General features: G+C 42.6%; 1 long non-coding RNA gene across 2 annotated transcripts; it reads right to left on the bottom strand.

Moving 5' to 3' along the window:
• Positions 1–6,453: 6,453 nt before the first annotated feature.
• LOC121677116 lies at positions 6,454–23,077 on the bottom strand. 2 transcript variants are annotated; one of them, XR_006020770.1, is made up of 3 exons: positions 22,809–23,077; positions 22,464–22,701; positions 6,454–6,893 (listed from the first exon to the last, which is right to left on the bottom strand). It is a non-coding gene; the product is annotated as an uncharacterized LOC121677116 (long non-coding RNA). The 2 variants fall into 2 exon arrangements; XR_006020771.1 differs by having other exon boundaries at positions 22,464–22,649.
• Between the last annotated feature and the right edge of the window lie 460 nt (positions 23,078–23,537).

The following is a 23,537-nucleotide window of genomic DNA, read 5'->3' as shown; positions in this document are numbered from 1 at the left end:
TTACAAATTCTACTAATTCAGCTAATAATAAAAATGATATGCAAATATCAACTTTTAATTTTATTCTTCAAATCCTGGGTGCAGCAGTTTACAGGGTAGAGGCAGGCTGTACAAAGCTCTTGACAACGAAGAACCACCATGTGTATTTATTTTCACACCACAAGCCTTGATGTTAGACATACTTTAAAATAATAGCACTTCTTAATGAATGGTCACACCTCAAAAACAAAAAAGCAGTTATACTCCTCATGCCCGTGTGCTGTGTACAGCCATAAGAGAGACAATTTAAAGAGTTTAGCAGTCAGTTGCTAACAAGCATCTCTGGGAATAGCAGCAGGGTTCTACCAATGTACTCACTGGAGTTGCCAGGTACAGCACTGTCTGAACTTTATACATCTAGCTTACCGAATCTGTAGCCTTAATCCTCCTAGCTGCAATTTTAATTCACTTCCCCCTAAGGGCTATTTGTCAGTCAGGAGTTAAATATTGAGCTGACAAATTGGAAGCATGTACCTGGATGCGCTTGCTCTCCCACGGTCACTCAGCGCAGCATCTCAGGAAGGAAGCTGAGAATTTCTGACTCATCCTTAGTTGGTGCATCTCTAGGTGTGGCCAGCTCGGGCTCAGTTAGGGCAGACTAACCCATGACCTCTGACTTCACTCAGCAGCAAAGCTTGCAGAGGATCGAATGTTCTGAGAGGAAACTGGTAGGCCGGTCTTCCCTTGTGAATCCTCCCGGCATAAATTATAGATGCTGCCTGATGGCAGTGCTAAGACCGGTGGTTTTTTACCAAGGCCTCCCTTAGGGAACCCCTAGTGTTCCTTCCCATATTCATTCCCACCACAGAAATAAGTGCTTTGACGAGCTCACTTCCGGCGATGTTCTTCTTCTAGATCTAAAAGATCTGAGAGGCATAAGAGAAACATAGAGAAAGAATGAGGTGATGATTCAAATCAGACGGTTAGCGTAATGACACGGAGGTCTCCGATGCGGGGGAATGACATCTTTGCTTCTGAGAAATTTAAGGCGGAATTACAATGGAAGTTGGTAGTATTTACCGACCCCTCCTTCCCCAACCCCTCCTGTATCCACCCCTCTACTCGCTGTCCATCAAATTGAAGTTTTCTTCTCCCCTTCCCCTCCATAGAGTCCAGTTTCTATTGTCCAACTACTTTTGCGAGTGGAGCATGCCTTGAAATATAGTCAGACTACTAGGGGTCACAACTTTAAAGAAAACTGACACTCCTGTCAGCTATCAAATGCCAGTAACTCCTCCTCTAGTGATAAGATTTGGTCCCACCTTATCCCCTCCACATTGGGATATTGATTGGCATGTGTTTGTGCAGGTCTTGCACATGCTGTCACAGTTGTTACAAACTCATGTGTGTAACTACCCTGCTGTGTTGTTGTGTCCAGAAATGACCACTTCTGCAAAGTTGTCCATTGCTTCTACTTTATACACTCTTTTTGCCCCCTTTTCGGAAGGATCTCTAAGCCTTGGAGAGAAGGATGTGCTAGATCATCTTCTAGAAATGCTCACAGACCCCCAAAATGACCCTTGTTTCTGGTGCCACAAGGAGTGCCCCCAGTCCTCGTTACACAAAAGTCCTATCCTTACCCCCAACAGCGTCACTTTACTTTTGCAGGCATTATAACAGTTATCACATCTCCCTTGGTAGATTTTCCTGTTGGGAAATCTCTTATCCAGATTCCAAAGTGGCCTCTCTTCTGGGGAGAACACCTCTTGCCAACATTTCTTGAGCTCTCGCTTTCAACACGCACCTCAGTACTCTCTCATCACTGTAAAGCGAGTATCGTCACCATCTACCCAATAACAAACATGGAAATCTACCCAATAACAAACGCGGGAGCCTGAGCTCAAGGCCCTTGACCCCCATGCCAAGCGCCATGTATGGAAGAACGGCTAGTGCGGAAGGCAGCTAGCTGTGCGGTCCATTTGCTCTGGTTCCCGTCCATGTTTGACAGTGGTACCGATGGAGCTCGAGTTCTGCTGCCCAGATAACCCGCAGGGGACAAGACATCACAGGCCATACACCAGGCAGCCACCGTGCTTATACTTAGGACATGGCTATGCTGTCTTACTCTTGCTTCCCATCAGCAACTGAGTGGTCTGTCCCTCCTTGGCCCCAATCCTACCATTTTCAGTAGATAATTTAATAGCATAAGTAGTATGTTGTAGGTCGGCATCTAAGCCATCATATAGTCACCCTCCACGCCCTTGCTTGAACACCGAGCCCCCAGAGATTTAGCTGAGCCTTTGGCCACTTCCACCTAGAAATTTCTTACTGTAGTCTCTCTTGCTCCTTTATGGCTAATAAAGGGAGAGGAAGTACTGGGTGGAATTCCCGGAACTTGGCAGGTTGTGATTATCTCACACCTTCCTTCTGCCTTGCTCTGGGATAGCCTTCAGAGGGAGGAGGGGCCGTAGCACACTGACAGAAGAGGCACAGTACCCCAAAAGATAACAAGACAAGCTACAAGGGCGCCCCAGTTCTTGAACCTCCATCCAGGTCCTCAGCCCCACTGGTCAGCCACCATCACACGTTTTCACATTAGAAGGAATTACATTTTCAGCTAGTTTGAACTCGTCTTGCTCATTCTCCTCAGAAGCAGTCAAGCCCAAATCCTCACTCATACAAAGAGAGCGAAGAGAACTTAGGAATAGGAGAAAAATTAAGAAATCAGAATCAGCCTGGAGAAGCCACCCACCAGTCAAGATAGCGAGGGAAGAGGTCGGATTTTATGTTTCCTTGTTTTAAAGTGTTCAGAAACACAAAGGAAGAGGAAGGAGGGAATCAAAGCCTGGGAAACAAGGAAGCATATGGCCATTTTCTTTCATCCTGCCTCTCAGGAGGCTGTGGGGGACAGAAAAAGAGAAGGCGGGAGGAATCCGCAGCTGTTATCAGAGTCCATAAAAGGTTCCAGCTCAGCCTCCTCCAAGGGGCCAAGGATGTCATTCACTCAGAAGTGAAAGGTTCTCAGGATTAACCACTCGTCCACGAGGGGCCTCTGCACATGTGAACACCTTTGTTAGGCCTGGACAAGACTCAGCCTCTTCCCACGAAGAAGATGGAACCTTCCCTGGCTAGTCATTGTAGCTTCCACACTCCACTTCCCTCACAAGAAGAGCAAACCATACACTGCAAAGGTGTGACCATTTCCAGTATCTTCTGAGAGGATTCATCCTTTGATGAATCTTGCTTCTTCTGAGCAGGACATTGCCTGGTATTTACATAAAAACAAATACAGTGCCTCGGAATTAAGAAACCCATATGCTAATTACTGCTCCATGCAATACCTTCCCCCAGCCAGCTCTTCTGTGAGTAAACACCACTGCCTGCCTTCCAGGGCTTGGCAGAGCCCCAGTCCCACAGGAGTCCCACACACAGCGCTCTCAGGCTGCCTGTCAGACCTCCACAGCTAAACCGCACTTTCCTGGTGCAATGGCTGTTGATGTGGCATTTTAGAAGTGACACACAGATCAATGGGGGAGCAAATTAGCCACGGTCAGAGAATGCTGGTAAGTGAGGGAATAGGGAGACAGCGGACCATTTGAATCAGAGCATTCCAAAAGTTAAAAGCCAGCAGCTTTGGAAGAACGAGTTCAGATATTTGATCCAATTTCCCATGGCTTCAGTTGTCATAAGTGTTTTTGTATTATTTATTTTATACAGGGTCTCATAGTCCAGGCCGGCCTCAAACTCCCTACATAGCTGATGATGATGACCTTGAACTTCTTTGTCTCCCATTTGCACCTCCCAAGTGCTGGGATTGCTTGAATATACCACCACTCCATTTATACAGGGATCCATGCATTGTAGTCAAACACCCTACCGACTCTCTATCTCCAGCCCCATTCTTGTGAGAAGCATCAGCCAGAGAGCTCATTCTGTAGACCTTCAAGAAACCTAATCTGGTATTTTCAGGCCTTTTCCTTTCTTGCTAACTCTTGATTACTCTAAAGATGCTTACACATCAAACAAGTCCATCCTGGCTATCCCTCTGCCACTTTAATCTACCATCTTTCTAGTCCTTAGCAACTGTTTCTCTCCAGTGGGTTTACTTCTGGTCCCCTCCCAGCTAGTTTCCTAGGGATGACAATGTTGTCCTTTTTCCTGTCTACTTCTCATCCTGAGGAACGGGCACAGGTTTCTAAGGACTAACGCTGGTATGTGAGTGGATAGCTGCAGGAATAGACACGAAAAAAATCAACTGGCAACTGCTAATTAGTCATCCAAGGGGCCCCAGACCAGGCCACTCCTCAAAGGATAAGAACAGCATATGCCTTAGACAGCCAGGCCACCAAGTTACTGCAGATGAAAGAAACAGATCTTATTTTGCTCTAACTAGATTTTGGCAGCTCAGGATCCTTGAGCATCCCCATAGAATACAACTTCCTCTTTTTCATCTATCATTCATTGGATATCCTGGTCAACATGACTCAGAGATGCAGCTTGGCCTCAAAGAAGGGTTGTGCCCATGTTGTCAGGAAATTTAACTCATTGTCCTAGACCTGAATAGGCTTTATCTTGTGCACAGTAATAGATAGAATTAATTTATAGAATAAGGAATCAAAGCCTGATCTAAATAGAAGCTATCTGCAGTTTCAGAAAAGCGACTATCTCCCACAATCCACTTCCCTTTGACTCTGATTAAAATTTCAGAAATACTAGGAAGGAGTAGAACTGTGAAGAAGATCACTGGAGGTTCGTGAGGATCTAACAGTGTTCTCTCCTCTCATGGAATTCAAAATTGAAACAATCTCAACATGTAAGTACAACATAGAAGATTTCAACTAAATTATCAAGTTTTTTCTTGATGAGAATTTTGTAGTAGGAAAGAGGGCCTGCTTTTGGTCTTGGCCACCTGGCTAGCTTACACCCAAAATAATCACACACACAAACTGTATTCATTTAAATCACTGCCTGGCCCATTATCTCTAGTCTCTTATTGGCTAACTCTCACACCTTGATTTAACCCATTTCTAATAATCTGTATTTCACCACGAGGTCGTGGCTTACTGGGAAAGATTCAGCATGTCTGACCTGGCGGCTGGCTTCATGGCGGCAATCTCTGTCTGCCCTTCTTCCCAGCATCCAGTTCTGTCTACTCCACCTACCTAAGGTGCTGCCCTATCAAAAGGCCAAAGAAGTTTCTTTATTCAACCAATTTAAGCAACACATAGACAGAAGAACCTCCTACACCAGGATTTAGATTCTTTTCTTAACAAATTTTCAACTCAATTACTTTCATAAAGTACGTGCATTTTCAGGCTTCCTTCTCCTCTGTGTTTCTAAGCACATTCAGCTTACAGAGAAGCCACTTATTGGGTCTTGTCAGAAGCCCCAATGCCTCATGGGTAGCTAAGTCTATGAGCCTAGCAAACATTAAGACTGACTTTGCTTAGAAACCTGCTAATGTTCTCATATCCAGAGACAATGTCTATATCCTAACACAAGCCCACTGGAACCTTCCTGAGGGCAATGGACTCTCTGGTTTTTGTGTTTTCACTCAGTGAACAAGATTTTGCTCCATCTCGATTACTTTAGAACAAATTCCAGCTCCTTCTTTCTTCTGTGTTCTTTTTCTCCCATGATTAAAACCGGAGGCAAAAGGAAATCTCACCTCACTTATTTATCCAGCAGCACTGAGCATCTATTGTGGGTTGAGCAGTGTACCCCCAAAATCCAAGTCCCCCCAAAATCCACAGAATGTCACCTTTCTTAAAAATATGATCTTTGCCGATGTAATTAGTTAAAATGAGGCCCTATTGAAGTTGGCTGGGTCCTAAATCCGATAACTGATGTCATTATATTAAAAAGAGGAGGATAAGGGGAGGGAGCATTTTCAGTGGAGACAGTGATTGGAGAAACAGTCACAAGCCATAGAATTCAAGCTCTCACTATCAGAGTTGGCCAGTGATTAGAGCAGAGATATGGGGCAGCCTGGGTACAAGTCTGTGGGGAAGCAAGCCTTGCTGACATCCCAGCGTCTGGTCTTCGAGCCCCTGAACAATTATAGTAGAATTTCTGCCAATTGGAGCCACCCAGTTTTTGCTGATCTGGTTTGGTGGCCACAGGACGCTAACACAATTCCTCATCTTCTCCAGTCAGAGCTTCCAGTGTGACAGTGCAAATGAGCAAGAGCTCTTGCTCCGGTAGCTAGCTGTTCCCACGGAGAAGATGGAGGCATAGCAAAATAAAAGTCTTCTTCAGAATCCTCAATTCGATGAGCAGGAGAGGAAAACCAGAATTCTGTGAACATTGCTGGTGGAGCACTGTCACCTCGCATAGGCAGTCGTCAAACTGCCCCCAACTCTCCCTTAAACCAAGCCCTACCTTGTAGACCGTCAATTCTGAGACAAGGCCTTGTCTCCCCTTCTCCTTCCACACCACCAGCTTCTTGAAGCTCACTCCCTCCCCGCTCCCACAACCCCGTTCTAATCCCCAAAAGTATCTTTTCCTTCACATGTTCCCCAGCTTGAACATGCACAAGCTGAAGAATGTTTTTATCCCCTACCCCACCCCCATCCCGTTCGGGCATGATGGATGGTGGAGTGTTTCCTCACCCGTACTAGAGAGCAGATCCAATCTGACTTAATTACAGCTGGAGCTCTGTAAACAGCCGCTTGTTACTGCCGAGCCCTGCGGTTTTCCAAGAGAACACCACAAATGACAGGAAGCTGCGAGGGGAAAACAGTCCCGGCTGCCTGTGGCATGTTCCTTGGAAATATAGATACTTCCATTCGTCAACGACGACGTTGATGAAATCCGGGCGGCCAGGAGGCTGTGCTGGAAAAGCGCGGCCGAGGTCTGCTGTGGCTTCTGCGTTGTAATGTTGAGGTGGTCTCTGAGGATGAATCCAAGATTCCCTGGGGAACAGCCAGACACAGAGGATTTAAGGGCTACTCCTGCTGCCACCCATCCAGACAGGCAGGTGTCAGTGATTTCACCACAAGGTTTTGCCTTCTAAAACGAAAATTTTCCACCCAACAAGGCAAGCTCAACACAAGATGAAGGACGATACCCCACAGTCTGACAGACGGGAAGCTGTACGAGAGTGAAGAGTGCATAGGGCAGGGCACTGCCCCCCTTATCCTCAGTGGACATATGGGCATCAGGGCTAGGGGAAAGAGATGAAGGGGTACTCAGATAAGAGCCCAGAAATATTTGTTTTTAAACCTCATCCTACGCATGGAAGCGTCAAAATGCAGATTCTGGTTCGGTAGACCAGGACAGGAGCTAAAATTCCACACCACAAAGAAACTCATAGGTGAGGCAGGTATCACAAGCTCTAGAAGCCAGAAAAGAGGAGGACCAGAGATGGGGTAATTGAGAAAGAGTCCTCCCCAGGAAGACTCAATGCCCAGAAGCCTGAGTCACAAGCAATACTCGACACGAGCCCTCCGCTTCTGTGGAATATAGAAGACGGCCAGAGACAAGCTGTTGTGTGTTAAATGCTGTTTATCATCACAAAGTGTAAAATACTCCTACTTAATAAAGACCTCAGTACCCCCACAATTCTGTACCCCAATGCCTTTGTTTAGTACCTGAGATCACTGCATGGATTCATCTCACATACCTGCCACTCTGGAACCTTTGACACTGATTCCATGAACAAGTAAAAGCTTCTATCCTTTTCTAGTATCTGGCTAGTGGTGCTACTTCAGAGCATCTTGGACCCTCCATTCAGGACAACCACATCGTAATTAAGTGGCAGGATCTCTTGCTTTTTAAGGATGTATAATATTCTACTGTATGAATGTATATTTACATGTATATCACCCTTTTTGCATCAAAATATTTTATTTTTCAATTATTTTTCTTGTTTGGGAATTTCAAACACACATATTATTTTAATCAAACAACTCCCCAATTCCCTTCTCTCCATTTCCTCCTCTACACTCCTGTTACTTTTCCCTCCCAACTTAGCCAATGAATTCACTTAGTGCTACCTGTATGGTCATGAATTTAGGACCATATACTGGAGTATGAGTACTCACATTGGGAAAACATCCCTGAATAAAACCGATTCTTCAACCCGAGCAGCCATCAATTGTCCATAGCTCCTCAGGCAAGGCACCAACCCCTCCCTCTTTCATGCTGGGGTTTTGGCTGATTTGATCTCATGCTGGTACTTAGCAGAGAGTTACAGCTACTATGAGTCTAGACATGCATCATCCCTGCCTTGTCTGGGGAAATACTGTCTTGTTACAGATTTCTAATACCTCTGGCTTTTTTCAATTATTCCATCTCCTTAGCAATAGTCACTGAGCTGTGTGTGTGTGTGTGTGTGTGTGTGTGTGTGTGTGTGTGTGTGTGTTGAGGGAGTGATACAGATGTCCCATTTAGAGATGCGTTTTCCATGGTCTCTTTTCACATTGGTCTTTTATGAGTCTGTGTTAATCACCATCTACTGAAAAAATAAGCTTCCCTAATGAGGTTTGTAATATACCCTAATCAATGAGTACACGGGTATGGTCTTGGGGAGAGCTTATTTCTGTCAATTTTATTTATATTATTTTGTTAGCAGTCTCTCAAGTTTGTTCCATAACTTGGCTATTGTAAAAAATATTAACATAAGAGTCAAAGTCTCGCTAATAGTTGATACTTTAATCTCCTTTGCTATATACCGTAAGAGTAATTCCTGGGTCACGCAGGAATTGTATTTTTAATTTCACTTGATGTGCCATACAATTTTCAAAAAATGTCTCTATAAATTTACATCCCTACCAAGAGTGCTGCAGAGTTCTTTTCCCTTTCTTCTCAACGTGGTCAATATCTGTTTCGTCCCATGTACAAGAAAGAGGCATCGTAACTCAATGCACATGCACCGTTGATTCGTGCTGTTCAAGAACTTGCATATCCTAGCCATTTTTATTCCTATCAGTGTTGAAGAAATGCCGGTCCAGATGTTCCCAGGTTTGAATCAGGTTACTTGAGGTGTTTGGGGCACCGGATTGTAAGAGTCCTTTATTCATGACGTTTGGTCTTCATTAGCTAGATGAACTGCGTTTTTCCCAGTGTGCAATTCTCTTTTCATTTTGTTGGTTTGTCCTGAAGAATATGTTTAGTTTGAGGTATTTCTCTTTCTCTCTCTTTTGTAGCATGCGTTATTGGTGCAATTTTTAAAAAAAAGTCATTGCTAGAGCTAATGTGGAGATTTTCTCCAATGGTCTTTTCTAGGATTTTTTTTTGTTTCTTTTTTCAAGACTTATGCTTGAGTCTTTTTTCCATTTTTAGTTGATTTTTGCATATTGTGCAATAAGAATTTATTTCATGCCTTTGCATGTGGAAAGCCAGTCTTGCCAGCGCTATTTATTGCCATATATCCTTTTCCCGTTGCATCTCCTTAGCCTTGTCTCATCAACCATGTACATTTAGATTTATTTCTGGCCTCCCTATTCTGTCCCTTTGGTCTGCTTTTGCTCACTATTGTTTTATAATTTTAATCCAGGAAGGAGGAAGCCTCCAGCTTTGTTTTGCTCACTCAGTATTGCTTTGGTTATTTGGGTTTGTTATTGCTTTTGTTTTTAATTTGTAAAAATTTGTCCATACAAATTTTTAGATTGCTTTTTCTATTTCTATGAAGGACGATAATGGAATTATCATAGGGAGTATGATAAACTGTACATTGCTTTAGTGGTGCTCAACCTTCCTACTGCTATCACTCTTTAATACAGTTCCTCATGTTGTGGTGACCCCCATCCATAAAGTTAGTTGCTACTTCATAACTGTAATTTTGCTACTGCTATGAATCATAGTGTAAAGGTCTGATATACAGGTTATCTGATATGTGACCTCCAAAGGGGCTATGACCCATAGGTTGAGAACCACTGCTCTTGCATATTTTCATATACTTAATGTGGAAAATGTGTTAATAAATGTTTAGTTGTTCACTGATTATGCTACTAGCTATGGGATTTTCATAAATGGACATTAATATGTTCCTTATACCCCTAATTTGTTAGAAATGTTAGCAAGAAAATATTCTGAGAATGATCATTTTTTTCCTGTATCATCTGAGATGATTGTCTGACTTTTGGGTTTTATCCTGCTAATACAATGCATTGCATTGATTGATTGGTATGAATTAAAACCACCCTTCCATGTCACAGATAACTCTCATTGGTCATGGTACATGCTATTTTTGATGTGTTGTTGAACTTAGCTTGCTAGTGTTTTATTGAGGATTTTGACATCAATGCTTATTAGAAATATTAATCTGTAGTGTTCTTTTATTGTGATATCATTTTCTGACCTGAGCATCCACGGTTAACACTGGCCTTGTATGATACAGTTGGAAGCATTCCCTCTAGCTTTACTTTATTTAGTTGTTGTATTGGTAATTCTTTGAAAGAGCTGGTAGAAGTCAGCCGTGATGGCAGCTGGTCCTGGGCTTTTCTTTGTTGGGAGATATTTAATTACTTCTCCAAACTCTTTATTGTTATTATTTTACTCAAGCTTTCTGCTTCGTCCTAATTCAATCTAGGTAGGCTATGATTTCTGGGACTCCATCCATTTCCTCTAACTTATCCAATTTGTTGGCATGTAATTATTTGTAATATTCCTTATGACTCCTTTGAATTTGGAAGCATCTGCTGTGATGTCTTTCCTTGCCTTTCTGGTGTTTCTAAGTCTTCTCTTTATTTCTTAGTTTACTCAGCTTGGGGTTTGCTAGTCTCATTCTCTGGGGGGAAAATAAAACTATTGATCTTAGTTTTTTTAAAATAATTTACATTATATTTGTTCTGAAATTCTTTAGTTCCCCCTTTCTGCTAATTTTAGACTTAATAAGTCTTCTTTTTCTATGCCTTTCAGATTAAATCATAGACTATATATTGGGCCCTTTATTATTTTAAAGGAAGGTGTGTTTTTCTATAAAAAAAATCACCTCAGAATTGCTTTTGCTGCATTTCATACGTTTTGATATGCTCTATTTCTATTGCCATTTGTTGCGGGATAACTTCCCTTTATTTCTCTTTTGATTTTTCTTTAGAGCCTTGGTACTTTGGGAACATACTTTATAATTCTAAGTTATTTGTGTATTTTCCATGGTTCCTTTCTGCTGTTGAGTCCTTGCTTTATACCATGTGGTTGTGATGAGAACTTTTCCTCGCAGTGCTGATGACCGAACCCTATCCCTCCCTGTCAAGAAGTTTTATCTACCACTTAGCTGTGCCCTCCCTTGCAACAGCGCCCCATCATGGTTAGAAAGTGTATTACGTGTGTTTTAATCTTCAATTTCTCAAATTCACCTTGCTCTCAAACATATGGTCTATCCTAGAGAATGTCTGATGTGTGCAAACATATGGTCTATCCTAGAGAATGTCTGATGTGTGCAAACAGGGAGTGCGCACTCTGTTGCTCTCACAGGGTATGTTCCGCAAATGCCTGGTAAGTGGTGTAAGTGCTGGCCAAGGCGATATCTCTAATCTGCCTGTCGATCATTGAGTTGAAAATAATTATGTCTTCTTTTATTATGGCACTGCTATCCATTTTGCTTCATGCCCCTTAATATATACTTTATTTTTGGGGTTTCTGGTATTGGGTACATCCACACTGGCAATTATGTCCTTTTGATCCTGTTATCACTAAACAATAAATTCCTTTATCTCTTCTACCCAGTTTTCACGTGAAGTCTGCTTTATCAAATCTAAGTCTGGGCATCCCTGCTCTTTTCTGCTATATGCTTGGTAAGTCTCCTCTAACCCACTAATTTTCCACCTAAATGCATCCTTAAAGCCCAAATGAGTCTCTTGCGCAGAGTCAGATTTTGTTCTATGTATTCAGACATTCCATGGCTTTGGGTAGGAGTTGGAGGAGGGTTATTTACTTCTTTTTGCACTTCTAGGGTCAAAGGCAGGACCTTGGCATTCTAGGAAGGTGCTCCACAGCTAACCTAGGCCCAACAGGAGAGTTTAATTAATAAGCATTCCATGTTATTGCTGGTAAAGACAGATTTACTCATGGTATTCTGCCACTTTCCTCTGGGGTGAATCATTTGTTCCTTTCTTCTTTTGCTACCGTTTACATTTGGTGGTTTTAATAGTGCCAAGCTTTGAGTTTCCTCTAGGCTTTGAGTTTCTTCTCTTGTCCATATATGTGCTATTGTCTTTTCTTCTCAATTACCGTGGGCTTTGTCTAAAACATAGTTATAATTGCTAATTTCAGCTAACAGCTTAACTTTAACCTTCTGTAAATATCTGAAGCTTTGCCCTCTCCTTCATTTATAACTTGCCACTCTTTACAATGTTTTACATTGCATGTGCCTTAATAATTTATAGTCATTGGAGATAATTTCCATACCTTTAAGTTTGGCGGTATGTGCTTTTACCCACTAACCCATATTGCCAACACTCAATCATTGTGTTCTTAAATGCTAAGATTTTTGGCTTGGTTATTTTTATGTACAACTCTGTTGAATGTCTCATTCTGGTCATGAATTATTTTCTAGGTTACATTACATTATCTGCTTTATTTTGTATTTTTTGAGTTCCCTTATGATTATTATTTAAAATTCCTTTAAGCTAATTCATAAATGTCCATGGGGGGGTAGTAACAAGGGAATTAATGTACACTGTTTTTATTTTTTCTCCCCATGTACTTTATGTTCCTCCACTGAGGGCTGCAATCTGATATCTACAATAATTGACTTACCTAGACTTATATAGTATCTTTTATATAGAAAGCTTCCACAAATTGATGGGGCCTAAGGCATTATTGGCAGGGGACATTGTTTCTGGTCCTGAATGGGCTCAGCAGTATAGTCCCCAGGAAGATTCTTCAGCAATGATCAGTATCTGTGTTGCATTCAAGACCCTTGGTGGCCTAGGCTGCAGAGATTCCTGGCAGTATTTCTGGCAGGGTAGGACTCTTGGTGGCAAGGACTTTCAGGATCCCTCTGTTCTCTTTTTTCCTCATAATGGAAAGTTTTAACAGGGATCTGGGGGCAGGGGGGGACTTCTTGGTATTAGGTCTGATGTGGCTCATATGCAGCCATAGTGGCACTGTGCTCCAAGGGACAGGTGGTCAGAGTTGGGGTCCTGGGCTCAGTGATTTGTTGAACTACTATGGCATCCCTAAGGGGAGTTCAAGTTCATCTGTGACCCAGCTCTCTCACTGAGCAAGGACTATGACTCTGAAGAATTCCCCAGTGAACCCATCTGCGGGCAGAGGTACCCCAGTCTGCTCTATAGACTTTAATTCCGGGGACTAAGACAACCAATGACATGGACTGAGCAAGACTGGAGTGCTTCAGAAGCATGAGGTTCAGGAAAGAGCAATGCAGTTACTATCTGGGCCCCAGAATCAGTAGAGTGACAGCTTAGGCATACAGAAGACAAGATATAGCATGAGCCAGTTTTCAATTGCTACCTCCTACCCAGGCTCCAGTTCCCAGGAGTATGGGCCATGGGTGTGTACTCACACACAGGATGTCACAGCTGCTCTTGCTGCACAAGCACAAGTGTTTCACAATGCCCCTAAAACCCAGGAAACAGTTTGCTATGCGTGCTAGGGTGCAAGCATCAGGGGTGCTTCCTGATCTTCAGCTCTGCTCCCTAGAAGCAAGGCCAAAAATTCAGTTCTGGCTCCCACAGATGGCATCTCCACCGTGAACCAGATCTAGAACACTCAGCGATGGAAGCAACTGAGATAGAAACAGTATGCCTTCTAGGTTTGCTCAGTGATGCTGCTTAGTGGAGAAATGATGTATTACCTACCATGTGTGTAAATGAGACAATGAAGACTCAGTAATGAAGGGGTGGAGTAGCCAGTGGCCTCAATAGCAGGCTATGGTCTACTGTGACTCCCATTTGAAACAAGGCAATAAAATAGAAGTCTCACAGGGATCAGGGCACAATGGAGGCTCTTCTTCTAGAGAAGTGTCACCTTGAGAACTCTAAGCAGCTTCTTAAACTTGACCTAGAGTCACCGAGAGGAATGAGATGATCAGTAGTGGTGATTTTAGGTATCTGTTGGAAGTGATGGCGGTTTCTTACTTCCTTTTTTTCATTCAGAAGTGTCCCTTGGTTTGAGCTGAGCCCACTTGGAAGTGGGGAAGCCAAAGCAAATGTGTGTTCTTCCTTTCTGTGGCCAGTCTGGCTTTCTGTGTCCCACACAGTTTCTCTTTCCTTCAGTCACTGCAGTCAAAAAGTAACTGTTCTCTTGTTGCTTGGGATTTTTTCTATGTTGAAAGGTGGGAATTAGACACCTCCTAATGACCATCATTCCTAAGTCCACAAGGTTCTTCCCTCCCCATGTCATACAGATCCCAGTCCTTTCACATTCCTGTGGCCCCTTTTGCCAGTATTCTTCTAAGCAAACATGTTCAGTGGCAGTGGTGTCGCCAGTAAACTTATTAACAACTCAGTATCTGATGTAGGAGTCCCCTCCTTATTATTAATGAATAAAGAAATTGTCTTGGCCTTTTGATAGGGCAGAACTTAGGTAGGCAGGGAAGACTGTAGAGGGAGCAGCGGGCTGCATCCCGCCACCCAGCTCTGGGCTGCCTGGCTAGCTTATGCCCCGAAATAACAACACACAAATTGTATTCATTTAAACACTGCCTGACCCATTAGTTTCAGCCTCTTATTGGCTAATTCTCACATCTTGCTTTAACCCATATTTAGTATCTGTGTAGCACCACGAGGTAGTGGCTTACTGGGAAAGATCCTAACCTGCGTCTGTCTCAGGTCAGAGAATCATGGCGACTGACCTCATTGCCTTCTTCCCAGCATTCTGTTCTGTTTACTCCGCCTACCTAATTTTCTGTCCTATCAAAGAGCCAAGGCAGTTTATTAACCAATGAAAGTAACACATAGACAGATGACCCTCCTCCATCATTCAAAGACACTTCACCTGGAGCCTTTCTTCTTGGTAGAACTGGCCTTTGGGCAAATAAATGCCCATACCTCAACCACTGACAGAGATGCAGAGTATTCATAAATGGATAAAACAGGACTGTCATATCCTGACAAGACAGGGTAAGATAGTTTTGAAAAGTTTCTTACCTTTGAAAATGGTATGTCAGTTACGTTAGGCCTTAGCCAAAGTTGGTTGCTTCAATGCTGCAAACGTGACTTTGGGTGATTGTCCAGGTAGCTAGTTGTCTCTGTGATTTGTTGTATGTTTTGGAAGTTGTTTGATTGCACTTCCTAATTACTCAGGTAACATTATTTCCCTTCTCAGATCTTCGATGGGGTTGAAGACTATATAAATGTAGTTACTTTCCTCTCATGACTTGGCCAAGTTATTATACAAGACTTAAGCTAGTTAGAATAGGATATTTGTACTTATTGTATATAATTTCGTAGTAGGTTTAGAACTCTCTTACTTAAACAAAAGGGGGAGGTGTTGCGGGATCTCCTTCTGCTCCTTTAGCCAATAGCTGCTGAGATACCAGCCCATTGGGGCGTGGTCTCTTTCTCTTTAAAAAAGCAGCACTGCCCTCTGCTTGTGCTCTGGCTAATGGCGACTAGGCTCCCTTACTGATTGCACAGAGGGCTGTTGTCTGGGAAGGTGATCTGTAAGTTTTTCCCCCTTATAAATAACCATTCTATTAATTATAATTCCAAACTGGTGTGGGATTGTTTGTGACTTAACACCTTCAGAAGACAGAACTGAATGCTGGGAGAAAGAAGGGCAGCATCAGGGGACACCATGGTTCTGCCACCACAGGAGATAGACATGCTGAAACTTTGCTGGTAAGCCACAACCTCATGGTAATATACAGATTAATAGAAATGGGTTAAATTAAGATGTAAGAGTTAGCCAATAAGAAGCTAGAACTACGGGGCCAAATAGTGATTTAATTAATGCAGTTTCTGTGTGATTATTTCGGTTCTAGGCAGTCAGGACGAACAAACAGCTCCTTCCCCTGCAACAAGAATCTCTGTCTGTCTGTCTGTCTATCTATCTGTCTATCTACCTACCTACCTACCTACCTATCTCTCTCTATTTCTCGTTCTCTCTTACACACACACACACAGAGAGAGAGAGAGAGAGAGAGAGAAAGAGAGAGAGAGAGAGAGAGAGAGAGAGAGAGAGAGAGAGAGAGAGAGAGAGAGAGGGAGAGAGAGAGAGCTATTGAATAAGAATTTGCATTTCAGCAAGATCGTCAGGTAGTTAGTATGCAAGATGAAGCCCAGAAGCCCAGCTCCTCACAGAACCCAAGCCTTCTGGACAAATACACACTGGACACAGAGGCAATCACCAAGCAACTCAGGAAACACAAAATGGAATCAATTGCTGGATATTCTCTGGCCCTGCAACCGTAGAAGAGGGGTCTGAGAACACGGAATTGATTTACAGCATCATCTGGCTCTAACCTGATGAAAGCCAACTTGTCTTCCTCTGAATTGATATAATTACCAACATGAGGGAAAGCAGCTCCTTTCTTCAGGTCAAGTAAGCTTGTTATTTATCAGCCTGGGCTAGCTCCGCTTCTGATTAGCAATTTATTCTTGGTAGATAGGTATTGACTGACCCAACTTCACTCCTGGTGTTTCTTTTTTTCCCCGCTGGTGATGATTATTTAGTGATGGAAACATGGAAGTTGCTGTGCATATCTGCACTTTGTTTGTGCTTTCCTGTTTCCTATTTTTCTTACCCCAGCCATGGTATGACTGTTCCTCACAATGCCAGGCGAAAACACACTTAACAGATGAATCTTGTCTTGAGCCATTCCTAGCACTGTTAATCTCAATTGACTATCTTGTGACCTAAAAACAAAATTGTTCTAGCTGTGTTGGACTCTCCTCAATTACACAGAGATCACATGTCTTCTTCCTGCTATACTCGTCCTGTACTGTAATCCCGGCACAAGCAGCTGATGCTGTGCTATCACCAACTCAGAAGTCATGTTTAGCTGAGCGGTGGTGGCGCACACCTTTAATCCCAGCACTCGGGAGGCAGAGGCAGGCGGATCTCTGTGAGTTCGAGACCAGCCTGGTCTACAAGAGCTAGTTCCAGGACAGGCTCCAAAGCCACAGAGAAACCCTGTCTCAAAAAAAACCAAAAGAAAAAAGAAGTCATGTTTAGAGTTTGTTCCAAAAACACTTATTGCAACTTTAAGTGTATTAGTACAAAACAATGCCTTCTTCAATGGTTCCCAAGCTAGACCCCAAGAATTAGAAGTTATTTTCTTACCAGACCACTAAGTAACTCTGGCTAAATTAAATTAATCCAAATGGGTTTTTCATTAACCTAAGCTGGTGCTCAGGGAAGGGTTTGAATTGAATGGATGATAGTACACATTCTGAGTTGTGCATCCTCTAAAGAATTTTAAAGGTGAGTGCCTTTATTTCTTCGCAGTAATTTTTCCAAGTAAGACTTCTAGTTTTCTTTTATCCTGAAAGAATATTTTAATTCCTATAGTTGCTTTCCACAGATACAATCGTTCTGTGGCTCAAAGGTAATATAAGAAGAGACAGGGAAAAGAAATGAGACATTTACAGAGAGGGGGGGTGGGGAGGGAAGTTGCACTTGACTGCAAGCCTTGTGGTTCTGCTGGAGTAGAAGAGAGTTAAGGGTTGCACTGATACAGGAGTGACGGACGGCTTGAAGCAGGAGCCCAGACAAATGACTGCAGACAGGAAAGATCCACCGTTCAATTACCACACTTTCTCTCAGGCAGCCATTTTCTAGCGTGGCAACTTTCCCCCAGGACACATTTTGGTTTACAGAACTAGTGGGAGTCACTTTTCGTATTTGCGAGATTAGAGTCAGAAATGATGCTTGAAATTCTATATGCGCCTGCACACTCCAGCCTCACCCTGCTCTCCTTCTCTCTGCTCCGCCTTCCTCCTGGCTTCTCACACACATCAGGTCTGCTTCCTCATGGCCTTCGCGCCTGCTTTTTCCCATGCTTTTCTCTCAGAGCCAAGTGCCTTGCACCTTCATACTCAGTCAGGATTTGATCAAATAGCATCCTGGCTGGTGGGCCTTCCATAACCCTCTTCGAAATGTCATCCTGCATTGCACCTGCACCTCCCTCCGCCCTAGCCTTGTTTTCTGTTTCATTTTTCTTCATAACACCCAGGACCTTCTGGCAGCAGAGTGTGTATTTTACTTATTTCTTTTTGTTATGTGTGTTCACTAAAATGAATCCTTCGTGGCAACAGTACTTTTTTATCTGTCCATTCACTGCTAATCTTTAGCACCTACAGCACAGCCTAATATACTAGATGCTTCGTAGATATTCTTGAACGAATCAATCCATCAAAGAAAGGAGCAAGATAGATTATAATTGAACGTTAAGTTATATCAAATCAAAAATATACACAATGAAAGATTTATGAAGGATGAGTTTCTGTCTCCATACCGGGCTGGTGAGATGGCTCAGTGATTAAGAACTCACACTGCTTTTGCAGAGGACCTGCCAGCAAAAACCTGTGTCTCCAGTTTCAGAGATTTTGAAACCTTCTGCTTTCCTCTGTGGACTCCCACATGCATGTGCACAAACCCACTCTTACACGCACATATACAAACACAAAATTAAAAATAAAGTAAATTTTAAAAATTATAAACCTGGATACATGTTACTGCTTTTATTTCTGTTCCTGCACTGAAATACCATAAGCAAGGCAACCTATAGAGCAGACTGTTTGTTTGGGTTTATGGTTGCAGAGGCTTAAAGGTCCATGAGGGCCGGGCAGCACAGCAGCAAGCAGCAGCTATGAGGGCAGGGGCAGAAAGCGAAGAGCTCACATCTAGATCAGTAGCCATGACATGGAGGAAGTAAACAGGAAGCAGGGCAGGACAATAAATACTCAGAGCCTCCCTCCAGTGACTTATCTCCTCCAACAAGACCGCACCTTCTAAAAGTCCCCCAAACAGTGTCACCCTGAGGATCAAGTGTTCAAACAGCTGATCTTACACAGGCTGTTCTCACTGAAACGGTGCCACGACCCTTTAGAAATGCTCTTTTATTGTCAACGGTTTGTAAGTATAGAAGAGGAATGTATTGGATACTCGCAAGCATAGGGTATAACATCTCAATATGACGGAGCAGTGAGTTTTAGGCAACTGCTGTACACTCTGTCACCTATAGTCATAGATGACATAGGGAACTTCTAAGTGAAGAAGGAAGATCTCATCTTGAGAGGTCACGTAAAGGGACATCTGTTTGTGTGTCTCACCCAGAGGTGTTTGGAAAGTGGATTGCCTGAACTTTGAGAGTAACGCGGGTGTTTGTACATCTTCAAGCTTATTAAAAGGCACACATTGAATGCGTGCAACTTGTTGGTAATCAGTTATGTCACTGTGAAGCTGTTGTGGAAGGGAAAGGGAAAGATGTTGGGCTTTACAGAGACGGAGCTGTGGAAACAATAGGAAAACCAGTCTCTTTTTAGCACTTTGCTGGGCGGAGCAAGGAAGAGGAGGCACTTCATCCAAGCTGAGCATTGTTCTCAGTGGACTCCGGATGTCTCAGAATGAGAAGACAGTTCCCATGTTGCTTTTAACAAAACCCAGAATTAGGAACGAAGAGAGTCGAGGTCTTGTGCAAGACTGGAAAAGAAAAATGACCCTGCACAGCCCGTGAGTTTCTTTTATTAGGATACAACCATAAGGTTTTGGCTCCTCCTGGCAGTTTTTAACATTCTAGGGCCTCACATTTCCCCCCAAACGAGCTTTTGACTCATGTAAGTGATTATAAATGACCTACAGAAGGGAATTCTCTAAGTCTGACAGAAAAGCGTGCTCTGAGTCATAAATCACAAACAGTAGTCAATAACCTATGCCAGTTGATTGGATGATTGATTAATAAATCAATTGAAGACACGACATTGCTCTATGTCTCTACATAGCCTGGAACTTTTGCATAGACCTGGCTGGCCTGAAAGTTGCAGCAATATTCCTAGTTCTGCCTCCCAAGGCCTAGGAGCTACAGCTGTCTGCCAGCGTAGCCTGCCCCTATTTATACCAGTCTTAAGCATATGTATCTTTAAACCCTGCCCTACCTTACATCTTATTTCAATATCTTTTCTGGGACTGAGGACATAGTTCAATGGCTAAGAGCACTTGTTGCTCTTCCAGAGGACCTGAACACACTATCCAGCACTAATGTCAGGTGGCTCACAACAGCCTGAAACTCGTTAAATAATCTTATTCCTTCCTGTAGCTTCCACAGGCACCCACACACTCCTGGCACACACACACACACACACACACACACACACACACGCCCAAGATAAAAATATTTTTTAATTTATAAGCATTGATAAATATGTGCTCCCCCAATTCTAGTTCCTCAGTACCTGAGGAACCCCCTGAAGGTCAGAGTCACTCAACCACCTAGCTCAGGAGCCGCTATAAACTCCTGGCTTCATACCAGAATGTCACTCAAAATCCTTACCGGAAAGAGGCTGCCACATGTGGAAAACCGCAACTATGAATAACTGCGAGGCTTGTGTAGAAAAGATGTGTAGCATCAAGAAGACCACCACAGAAGACGTAGAACCCCAGATGATAGAGGGTTAGACAGGCGGGAGTGTTTTAAATGGTGTTTCAAGTGTGAAAGGGATGTTTCACAGTCAAAAGCAAAGACAAATCTTTCAGAAACCAGCAGCAAAGTCCTCCACTCAGCCCTCAAGTGGTGATGACAGGTATGTGCCAAGTCCCCACAGGGCAGTGATAGCTGCTGTCTTAAGGGTATTGTATCCCAGAGTGCTGCAGGTGGGGACAGGTATCTGAGAGCTGATTTGCTTTGTTAAAAAAAAAAAAAAGCGTGATTTGAACATTTTTCAGGGCCTAGGACAAGAGTATAAATGGAAACCCACACACCATATGCTTAAATCATAAAACAAGCAAGCAAATTAGTCAATAAAATTTTTTTTTCTGCCATATTAACAAATAGTCCTTCTCATTTTCTGGAAGTTGAGAGTCCAAGCTGAAATTTGGCCCAGAATATGGCATCAGAACATGGCATCTAGGACAACCAAGCCCAGGCTCTGGCCCTCTTTCCTCTCAATAGTCATCGTTATTCCACACTTCTGTCCTATGTATAGTGTTTACCTTTTGTTAACTCGATACAAACCTAGACATATCTGAGAAGAAGAAATTTCCTCCATCAGTTTGGCCTGCAGAAAAATCTATGGATCATTTTCTTGATTAGTGATTGATATGGGAGGGCCCGGTTCCTTGTGAGTAGGGCCAGCCCTGGACAGGTGGTTGTCCAAGCAGGCTGAGCAAGCCTTGGGAGTGAGCCAGTAAGCAGCATTCTTCCAGAGCCTCTGATTTGGTTCCTGCCCCCAGGTTCCTGACTTAAGTTCCTGCCCCGATTCCCTTCTTGATGGACTGTAAGCTGTACCATAAAACCTCTTCCATCCCCAAGTTGTTGTGGTTATGGTATTTAATCACAACAATAAAAAGCAAACTAGGATGATACACAAATGGTTCTTCTAAACTGCTAGCAAATACTGTTGTATAGAAAGAGTTCTTACTGAGAGAGAACACAACGGCTATTGAAAGTGGTGCTAGTGGTTCTCCTCCTTGCTTTTCCTTTGGAGCAGGAATGGCACAAGTCCTTTTACATAATTCCCTTTCCCAAAATATAGTGAACCAAATTAATTCTAGAGAGATAGATGATTGATAGATGATAGATAGAAAATAAATAGATGATAGATAATAGAGATAGATAGATAGATAGATAGATAGATAGATAGATAGATAGATAGATAGATAGATATTTGTTAGAGCAATCATCCTAAATTACATATATTATAAATAATTGTTAAACAGAACACAAATCATTACTTTTGCCAAGAAAAATAACATAACTAGAGAAAACACTTAATTTTTTTTTCAAAATCAAGATCTCTAAGTTGTGGCTGGAAATTAGCTCAGGTGGTAGACTGCATGCAAAAAGCCCTGTGTTCAGTCCCCAGCACTGTGTAAAACTGGATGTGATGAGTGTAATCCCAGAATGTCAGAGAATATAAAGGCAAGATCAGAAATTCTAAATACATAGAAAGTTTGACAACTACTTAAGCTACATGAGATGCTGTCTAAAAAAGGGGTGTAGGGAGAGTGGGGTACTGAAAACATCAAAGCTCTAAGTTTATACAATAAGACCCTACATAGTTTTCTTCCCTAGACCTTTGCACAAATAAAGTCTGATACATGACAAGATATAAGTCTTGTACTACTCTCCCATCATAACCCAAGAGTGTTTATGAAAATTATTCATCTATTGAACTTAATACAAACATCCTATGTTTTCTCTGTGTGTGACTTCAGGTGATAGTGTAGATTTAATTTGGAGCCACAGTTTGTTGAATGTATACAGGATGCCTGGTGGGGAGGCCGTATAGATAGCACTCTTCCCCAGAGCATGGCAGCCTCTGCGTTCTGTCTGAAAATTCTTCTTAAGTTTGTTCCCTGAGCTTTATGTGTTCCATATTTTTCCTGTTTTATGCAATTTCAAAATGTGAACATACCACAAGTTCTTCCTCTTTCTCCTCTTCTAAGCTTTATTTGCTTTCTTAGAAACACATGAAGACACATCTTGATGTTCCAAGGCGCCATGGCTTAGTTGCCTGTCTGGAATCCGGCTGATTTTGACGATGACAAGTGACCTCTTTGTGATCTTCTGAGAAAATAAATCCTGGTTCACCATTCTGGACCTGGGCAATGCCAAAGCATCATTTTCTTAGATGAATTTGGGCCAAGGTGGAACTGGATGATAGATATTGAATATAATTTTGATAAGTCTCTAATTTAGAAAAGTGTTAGATTTATGGAAAAGTTGCAAAAGGTAGAATCTCTATACACTCTTCACCTACCTTTTAACTTGTTAGCAATGCTACAGCATAACTGCAAAGGTCAACAAAAGACATCAGTAGACAGCACGACTAGCCCTAGATTCTGTGTGCACATCCATTTCCTCGCCAATGTCCTTGACCTACACCAGCTCTGACTCCAGGGTGAACACTGCATCCAGTTTTTCTGAGCCTCTGGCATGTGAAAGCTTTTTAGTCTCTTCTCGGTTTCTAAGACAGTGGAAGCCTTATGTCCACAGACAGAAGAATGACTCAGAGCAGATAAAAGACTTGACCATGAGATCTGAGACTATAAAGAGATTAAAAGAAAACAAGGACGAAGCCTTAAGACATTTGTATGAGAAGTAGTACATACTTCCAAAGCACAGGCCATGAAAGCTACACACGCATGTGTGTGTGCACGCACGCACATTCACAACACACATACACACACACACACACACACACACACACACACAAGCCTTCATAATACTGAAAGCTTTATTCATAGCAAAGGATATTATTAACAGCACCAAAGCAGCCTGTAGAGACCAGGATAATACTCAGTCATACCTATGACCAGGAGCTCAATATGTACAAGGAACCCAAGTTGCTCAACAACAGGAAAACAGATAAACATATTTATTTACAATGGGCACAGCAGCTGAATAAACATTCTCAAAGGAAGATATACAGATGCCCAGCCGCAATGAGCTGTCACCCACAACATGTTAGGTTGCTTATTATAAAAAC

This window comes from Arvicola amphibius, chromosome 3 (genome assembly GCF_903992535.2).
Source record: "Arvicola amphibius chromosome 3, mArvAmp1.2, whole genome shotgun sequence".
Lineage (NCBI taxonomy): Eukaryota > Metazoa > Chordata > Mammalia > Rodentia > Cricetidae > Arvicola > Arvicola amphibius.
The sequence above is the reverse complement of the archived record's forward strand: the minus strand, read 5'-3'. Positions and strand labels throughout refer to the sequence as shown.